At 34.6% G+C, this 10,008-nt stretch overlaps 1 pseudogene; it reads right to left on the bottom strand.

Annotated features, from left to right (window-relative positions):
* Positions 1-794: 794 nt before the first annotated feature.
* LOC135224435 (uncharacterized) overlaps positions 795-10,008 on the bottom strand; it is a 43,057-nt pseudogene continuing 33,843 nt past the window's right edge.

The raw sequence follows: 10,008 nt of genomic DNA, 5'->3' as shown, positions 1-10,008 counted from the left end.
TCTCACGCGGTCCTATTCACACTGCTCAACCTGGGGGTTTACTTAGAATGGTTACTGATGATGACTTAACTTTACTTTAAGTGGATACTTTAGGACGTTTGAAGAGTTCAATTCCGTGTGTATCGACTTTATATAAGACCACCTTACTGAAATAAATAATTTCTTCTTATTTCAAATGTGTTTATCCGTTCAAATACACATTTCTATAACCATTAACTCTGAGACAAGCGTTAGAATATGTCCGTGAACTAAGTAGTGTTGATTTTATAAATCACTGCTTTACATAAAATACATTCGCAAGGATTGCATAGGAAACTCTTAAATATATGTATTATAAACTTATTGGCCTTCCATAACAAAATCAACTCCAACTCTTCAAGTTAACAAATACCTCTTAAACCCTATTTGCCGAAAACTACACAAGTCTTGGTTAACTACACTGGTTAGAATAATTGGCAATAGCATAAACTAATATACAGTAATATAGTTCAGCAATGAAGATACTGGATGTTGAAGCTAAGCCTTGTAAAAAATTATTCTGCCATCGGCATACGAACCTCCATGATAATAATAATAATAATAATAATAATAATAATAATAATAAAATAATAATAATAATAATATAATAATAATAATAATAATAATAATAATAAAGTAATAATAATAATAATAATAATAATGATAATGATAATGATAATAATAATAATAAGGAAGGAGGCCCTCTCTGAGGGCAGTAGCATTGAATACAATAGCTGTTTCAACGGCATTTAATTTATATAGAATCTTCTCAATTCTTCTTATTATCTTATTATGCTGACGAGAAAAAGATGATAAGAAGAATTGAGAAGATTCTATATAAATTAAATGCCGTTGAAACAGCTATTGTATTCTATAACAATAAAAATAATAATAATAATCAACGTACCGTCTGGTTCTGATACCATAGTCCCAGAGCATCTTTGCCTGATCATTTTCTATCACTCTTTCAGGTTGGTGCTCGTATCACTTATCACTGCAAGGTAGCAGATGTTTCTTGTACAGGCACCAGTGGAGGGCTTTTGCCACTGAATCATGCCTCTTTTTGTACTGGTTCTGCACAAGTGCCGGGCATTCGCTTGTTATATGGTTTATGGTTTCATTTTTCGTATTATTTCCATCTATCGTTCTTTCAACATATCTGGTTCTTAGGGCCTGATCTTGTGCCGCTGTTATCATTCCTTCAGTGTTCTTCTTGAGCTCTCCCCTCTGTAGGCATTGCCATGTGTCATCGCTGGCTAGTTCTGTCTCATATATTGTCCGTGAATTGGTTTGTTGTGTCAGTCCTCTGTTCTGTTTTTCAAGAAGAAAGTATCACTCATTGATGTCGCAATACCATGGGATACCAGAGTTGAAGAGAAAGAGAGGGAAAAAATGGATAAGTATCAAAACCTGAAAATAGAAATGAGAAGGATATGGGATATGCCAGTGGAAATTGCACCCATAATCATAGGAACACTAGGGACGATCCCAAGATCCCTGAAAAGGAATCTAGAAAAACTAGAGCTGAATAGCTCCACGACTCATGTAGAAGAGTGTGATCCTAGAAACGGCGCACATAGTAAGAAGAGCGATGGACGCCTAAGGAGGCAGGATGCAACCCGGAACCCCACACTTTAAATACCACCCAGTCGAATTGGAGGACTGTGATAGAGCAAAAAATTATAATAATAATAATAATAATAATAATAATAATAATAATAATAATAATAATAATAATAATAATAATAATAATAATAATAATAATAATAATAATAATGGCATGGATAGACTTTAAGAAAGCCTTCGACATGGTACCACACACATGGCTAATAGAATGGCTGAAAATATATGGGGCAGAGGAAAACACCATCAGCTTCCTCAAAAATACAATGCGCAACTGGAATACAATACTTACAAGCTTTGGAATAAGACTAGCAGAGGTTAATATGAGAGGGATCTTCCTGGGCGACTCACTGTCCCCACTACTCTTCGTAGTAGCCATGATTCCCATGACAAAAGTACTGCAGAAGATCGATGCTGGGTACCAACTCAAGAAAAGAGGCAACAAAATTAACCATCTGATGTTCATGGGCAACATCAGGTTGTATGGTAAGAGCATCAAGGAAATAGATATCCCTAATCCAGACTGTAAGAAATGTATCTGGGGACATCAGGATGGAGTTTGGAATAGGAAAATGTGCCTTAGTCAACATACAAAAGGGCAAAGTAACAAGGACTGAAGAGATAAAGCTACCAGATGGGAACAACACCAAACACATAGATGAGACGGGATACAAATACCTGGGAATAATGGAAGGAGGGGATATAAAACACCAAGAGATGAAGGACACGATCAAGAAAGAATATATGCAGACTCAAGGCTATACTCAAGTCAAAACTCAATGCCGGAAATATGATAAAAGCCATAAACACATGGGCAGTGCCAGTAATTAGATACAGCGCAGGAATAGTGGAATGGACGAAGGTTGAACTCCGCAGCATAGACCAGAAAACGAGGAAACATATGACAATACACAAAGCACTACACCAAAGAGCAAATACGGACACACTATACATAACACGAATGGAAGGAGGGAGAGGACTACTAAGTATAGAGGACTGCGTCAACGTCGAGAACAGAGCACTGGGGCAATATATGAAGACCAGTGAAGACGAGTGGCTCAAGAGTGCATGGGAAGAAGGAGTGATAAAAGTAGACGAAGACCCAGTAATATACAGAGACAGGAGAAAGACAAGCAGAACAGGGGAATGGCATAACAAACCAATGCAGGGACAATACATGAGACAGACTAAAGAACTAGCCAGCGATGACACATGGCAATGGCTACAGCGGAGAGAGCTCAAGAAGGAAACTGAAGGAATGATAACAGCGGCACAAGATCAGGCCCTAAGAACCAGGCATGTCCAAAGAACGATAGATGGAAATAACATGTCTCCCATATGTAGGAAGTGCAATACGAAAAATGAAACCATAAACCACATAGCAAGCGAATGTCCGGCACTTGCACAGAACCAGTACAAAAAGAGGCATGATTCAGTAGCAAAAATCCTCCACTGGAGCCTGTGCAAGAAACATCAGCTACCTTGCAGTGATAATTGATACCTAACACCAACCGATCAGGCAAAGATCCTCTGGGACTCTGGTATCAGAACAGATAGGGTGATACGTGCAAATAGACAAAATCAAGAAGAAAGTATCACTCATTGATGTCGCAATACCATGGGACACCAGAGTTGAAGAGAAAGAAAGGGAAAAAATGGCTAAGTATCAAGACCTGAAAATAGAAATAAGAAGGATATGGGATATGCCAGTGGAAATTGTACCCATAATCATAGGAACACTAGGCACGATCCCAAGATCCCTGAAAAGGAATCTGGAAAAACTAGAGGCTGAAGTAGCTGCTCCAGGACTCATGTAAAAGAGTGTGATCCTAGAAACGGCGTACATAGTAAGAAAAGTGATGGACTCCTAAGGAGGCAGGATGCAACCCGGAACCCCACACTATAAATACCACCCAGTCGAATTAGAGGAGTGTGATAGAGCAAAAAAAATAAAAATAATAATAATAATAATATTAAAATTTATTGAAAATAATGGCAGACTTTGCAGAATTGGTTTTATACAATATTCTCTCAATTCTTCTAATGAATTGAGAGAATTTTGTATAAAATCAATTCCGTAAATGCTGCCATTTTTTGCAATAAAAGATATTTGAAAGATGTGTTTGCGGCATACATAATAATAATAATAATAATAATAATAATAATAATAATAATAGAGTCACAGCAATGTTATATGAAGAATTACCTCTAATTGTGGCTTACATTTTCACAGTAATTATTGTAGATTATTGTAATAAGAACATGTATAAATTTGCACACCAATATTAACTTCACTGCAATAAAACAAATGTCCAACCTCGGTCTGGAAGGTCAACTGGAGTTTCAGATTTATGAGGCGCGTTTATTTTGCATATGACGTAGCATTAATTATCTCTAAATGTTACTGCCGTAAGCACATAGCATATCAGGAATAAAGCGAAGTTCCTGTTAATGTAGATTTAAGGACTTTATAGAGCATAGCAGTTCTTCATCATTTTTTCCACTGAATGTCACTTTCATTTCTTTACGTTTCCATGACAATCCATTTCACCTACGACGATCCTTCTTGGCGAATAAATGCGACGAATACGAGGTCGTTCAACGACTTGGTATGTCAGGCGTGGGTCGATATCCTCGGGGGAGTATCACTCAATTTTTCGTATCTGACGTTTGAGATCAAGTCACGTTCTGCAAGTGAGAAACTTTGATTAATATTGACGTGGACGGGTTAACTGAATTTAAGCCATCTCTCTAAGACACACACACACACACACACACACACACACACACACACACACATATATATATATATATATATATATATATATATATATATATATATATATATATATATATATATATTTATATACATATATATATTTATATATATATATATATATATATATATATATATATATATATATATATATATATATATATACATGTATATATGATAGGAAATATTTAACTGTAAAATTATATCATATATGCAATCAAAGCATTATTAGTGAACTAAATAACACTGCATTTTGATATACAATTTTGCTGACTTCAAGAGGTATATTATAAGGAACTACAGAGGATGTAAATTTATTTCAAAACCAGGTTTTGTGTAAACAGTTAATATATGAAGCCAGGCTGTGACTGATTGGGAAACAAAAATTAAAGCAAAGATAATGTCTAAAAATGGGATATGGTCATAGAAAAAGTTAAAATTACTTAACTGAGTCACTCTTTGAACATATACTCGTGCCTTAAAAGAGAAGTAAATGGGAAGGAATAATTATTAGCTGAGCCTAAGGAAAAAAAGTAAAGGCTGCTTCATTACAATTTACTAATACAATGCCCTTAAGTGTGAATACAAAGTAGAGGTTTTATCTGAAATGTAAGAAAATAAAAAGTAGTTGAATGGAGTTGAATAGTACAAAGTTCTATAAAAAAAACAGTGACCATCGGGCCAGTGCGTGAGTTGAGAGCGTAAATTCCACCACTCATATCTGTTTATTATCTAAGTATGAGGCTTCGTTCATATAACTATTCATCATCCACAAACTTAAATGCCCTTTAACAATAGGATAGAATGACAGGTGCTGAGTTTATTATTATTAAAAAAAGGAGTTTTTACCAGCCCAGTGAGTCAAACTTGACTCTCACAGGGCTGGCCAGGTGCTGGTTGGAAATCATTAGCTTGTAATACACACATAAAAGAAGCACATGAATAATTGCCACTGATAAAACGGCAGGGGAGAAGATATGTACTCAGTATATTTGAGAGACATTTTTGTGAGACATAACCAGCTGGAGAGAGATACTCATTTATTCCATTCTGCTGGAAGAGGGTTTACTATAGTAGATTCACATCGACCGTGCATCTGATGTCTAGGCTATTCCCTTACGACGCTCCTGATTGGCTGTTGATAAGCCAATCACAGGCCTGGAAACTCTTAGTCTCTCGAGAGACTTCACATAGGCAAGATGTATATTCCACCTTTCATGAGGGATACTACGTCTTTCAAAAGTATCCCTTAGGAGAGGTGGAACATACATCCTACCTGTGTGAACTCTGTCGAGAGACATAGAGTTTCCAACCCTGTGATTGGCTTATGAACAGCCAATCAGGAGCGTCGTAAGCGACTGGCATAGACATCATATACACGGCTGATGTGAATCTACTGTAAGAAATCAATCTGAAATCAGTATTCACTTCACCTAGAGAAATTACTGCATCTACAAATGGAAAACACTCCTTGGTAGTAACAGCAAAAGGTTCCTCTTGGTCTCTACTCCTTAGGTTACTCAATCAATTGTCATTTCACAATTTTCATTAATTTCATACTTTTTAGACATCCTGTCTACAGAATGAGGACACGAGTCAATCCTAGTCTCTTCCTCTGCTACTGTTTATTTCATTGTCTATCCAAATTCAGCTTGATAATAACCAGGATGTGTTTTGAGAGAGTAATGTTCCTAACAGTACTGAGTTGCTGCTACCATTTTGAAATGTTATATTTTTCATACTTCTGTTCTATTCTGTCTTTATTTCCGAACGATGCCAATGTTTATCTCGCAATACTGGTACGTTTATCTTTGCCAGAACTAAAATGGGAAAAGTGTACTCGATGCAGTTGTAGAAATCTTCTCAAATTCATTCATGCTCTTTGTTGACATCTTATGAATCACTAGTTTATAGCTTTTACTTTCTGTCCCCTGATTTTTTCTCTCTCTCTTCTCTCTCTCTCTCTCTCTCCTCTCTCTCTCTCTCTCTCTCTCTCTCTCTTCAGGCTGAATTCGCTAAGGAGTTCTCGCGGGTTTGTAATCTATTGACTCGTCCATAAGGGCCTTCAGCTGAGGATTTAAAACAAGAAAAGAAATTAAGATGACTAATGTCAGAAATGATGTGGGAAATAACAAACGCCGTCCCCCCCACCCCCTCCTCTTCCCCTTTCAGCACCGCAAGAAAAAAAAATAGAAAAAAACCTCTGTTAAATTACCAGAGGAAAGAACTGTGAAGTGAATTCCTTTTTGGGATTTCTTTTTTATTTATACTCATATCATTCAAAGCTCCTCGAGAGGATGATACTCAAATACTTTTACTAATTCTAAATTACGACTTTCAAATCGTAACGGCATGATATCTAGGAAAATTATCAAGTTTTTTTCTGCGATTTACAGCAGCGTGATGGTAGTCATAAATCATAAAATCTGACAATGATCAAATATGTAGTGAAATACCTATCGAGTATTTTCCACGAAGGCAGCAGGTCGATCTTAATTTGGAAGCCATCTGCCTTGGTCATCGGGATTGTGTATCATTTTGAAATTTCAAACTAGGTATAACGGTGACCTTCAAGAAGCTTCTGTTTACCTGACAACCAAATTAATCAGGCTCATAAGAATTCCATGCTTCAGAATTATCTGGATCTAAGTAGTATATTCTCCGAAAGCGAGCCAAGAATGAATACTGTAATCTAAACTTTAAAAAATGGAATTGTTCTTATAAAATAACATAAACCTGTGCAACCTGAAAGATAGAAACCCAACGCAAAGTGGAAGGAAGTTACGATAATGAGCTAAAAGACTTTTCATTCCCCTTCGCAGGGGAATTGGAGTTCTCACCTTATTTCCAGACTTATCTTATACTTCCGTTATTGCAACTGAAGCAAAAATCTTCTATGTTGTGGTCACGACCTGGGCTGCCAGATTTCCACACTTAAGGAAATCCACGCACGGCCTCAGACAGTTGCCAGTTATGCAATATATTAGACTTAATCGAACTCTGTGGCATGTATAAGTTGTTTATAGTGATCTTATAAGTGCTCAAAACTTAGCGGTATGAATTTCCAACCAGTAGCTTTTTTTTTTACATAAATAAGTTTTTAGCTCATATTGTTTAAAAATTTTGTTAGATTTTTATTCTAGTTTTTTTATGAGGTAAAAGAAGCAAAACTTCTCAACAACAGTCGGTACTCCTTTAATTTGATGATGCACAACTGGAATGAAACTTATTTAATTTGATGATGAAAAAAGTAACATAGGTGTTTTACAACAACTTTATATAATTATGTAAGGCATCATAATCATATTATCGTAATGAAATATAACGATAAATTTATAATGATGTTCAATCCGGCATTATTGCCTTAAATATAATGACTAGACCTATATCTTGGGCCAACTAACACGGTTATATGCTCGCAAGTGAACTTGAAAAAATAATTATCACTGTAATGTATTATTGATATTACATAATTACAATCACTTTCATAAAGAATTGAAGCTGCAAATGTAATAGTAAGCACCGGTGTTATAACTATGTCTTATTTTGTAGAGAAAAGTACACTGGTAACATATACTGGACTTAGGCTAATGTATTGAACCATTCAATTTTACATGGAGATTTAATTACCACTGCATTATACAATTTCTCACTTTTATCGTTGTTATACACATAGTCATTCATTTAGGGCAATATCAACTGACAACGAAATCATGAGCGCTATCATCTATACTGGTAAACTAGACCTATGATTTTTGCTAATTAAGGTCTTACGTTATACAAATTATTGTTATGAAATCATTAAAGCCCGTTCATTTCAAAAGTTTATGTCACCGTAGTTGTAGAATAACCAAACTGATTATACAGGCACATTAATCATTTTCACTTGCGAAAATTGCAATGTGTATTGCAAAGCTGCAAAGTCATCGCTGAAAAATAATTTGCTACCAAATGGCAGTATGAATGTATGCATGTATTTAACAAAATTTTCAAGAACATATACCATCAAAACTAGCAAATTAAGAATACTCTCTAGTATTATGAAAAAGAATAAATGTAGATTTTGTTGATTCTGGTTGGAGCTGGAGCCAGCCAGTTCGTACGGTGAAGATCTTGCTTATATTCTAGGTCTTGGTTTGTACATGAATCAACGGTCAGCGTTATGCATCTGATAAACATCCAAACGCATCCACAAATTAAAAAGGATAAAAGTGTTTTTTTTTTTTCATGGATATTTGTGTGTGCGACTTATAAAATAAAATAGTAAAAAATTTTCATTTATTATTAGATTTCAACTAGCATACGCTTTTTAAGTAAAAAGCGTGGAAATTTTTACGTGTGGATTACACATTCCACACCTAATCACAATGTGGACAAGATAAGCCGTATTAGTGACGTCATTTCCAAACTTCGGCAGCCCTGGTCACGACACGTCAAGCAGTTCTTGGAAAATAACTAGAAAAGAGCATCTCTGAAAATGCAGCCCCTTTTGCAAGTACTGCAACCATCACAAACAATACCAATAACAACAAGAATAATAATAATAATAATAATGAACTAAGGAACCTCCGTAACGAGGCTATAATATTGACAATCAAAAGCCACAGTAGTGTTAAAATATATTATTGTACAATATTATTGTACAATATATTTTTTACCATTGTACAATAATATATTTTAACACTACTGTGGCTTTTGATTGTCAATAATAATAATAATAATAATAATAATAATAATAATAATAATAATAATAATAATAATAATAATAATAATAATAATAATATACTGTTAAAGAGAATGGCAGAATTAACCGAGCTGATTTTATATATTGTTTTTTTATTTATTATTCTTACAATTCGCTTCTGTGGCTCAGCGATGATTCCGAGTAACTGGCCAATTCTGCCATTTCTCTATAACAGAATTTGCCTGAAAGAGGTCTTTTACCAAAAAACTCATAGTAATAATAAAAATAATAATAAAAATAATACAGGTTTTATTGAAAATAATCGCCATTTCAGCACCGTTTATTTTGCATACACAAATTCCACGTTTTGGACATGAAATTCCCATTTGACGTTTTAATAGCCACCCTAAGTACACAAGAAAAGTCAGTAATAAGAAGAATAGAGAAACTATACAAAATAAACGCTGCTGAAATAGCCATTATTTCAATAAAACCTGTATTAATGAAGGTCTTCTTCCAGCAAATAATAATAATAATAATAATAATAATAATAATAATAATAATAATAATAATAATAATAATAATAATAATAATAATAATAATAATAATAATAATAGGCACAATCACAAGATCCCTAAAAAGGAATCTGGAAAAACTAGAGGTTGAAGTAGCTCCAGGACTCACGCTGAAGAGTGTGCTCCTAGGAACAGCGCACATAGTAAGAAAAGTGATGGACTTTTAAGGAGGCAGGATGCAACCCGGAACCCCACACTATGGATACACCCAGTCGAATTGGAGGACTGTGATAGACCACAATAAAATAAATGACAAATAAAAAACAAATTTTAAGAATAAATAATAATAATAATAATAAATAATAATAATAATTATTATTATTATTATTATA

Source organism: Macrobrachium nipponense, chromosome 12 (genome assembly GCF_015104395.2).
Source record: "Macrobrachium nipponense isolate FS-2020 chromosome 12, ASM1510439v2, whole genome shotgun sequence".
Taxonomy (NCBI): domain Eukaryota; kingdom Metazoa; phylum Arthropoda; class Malacostraca; order Decapoda; family Palaemonidae; genus Macrobrachium; species Macrobrachium nipponense.
This window is presented reverse-complemented; position numbering and strand designations above follow the sequence as displayed.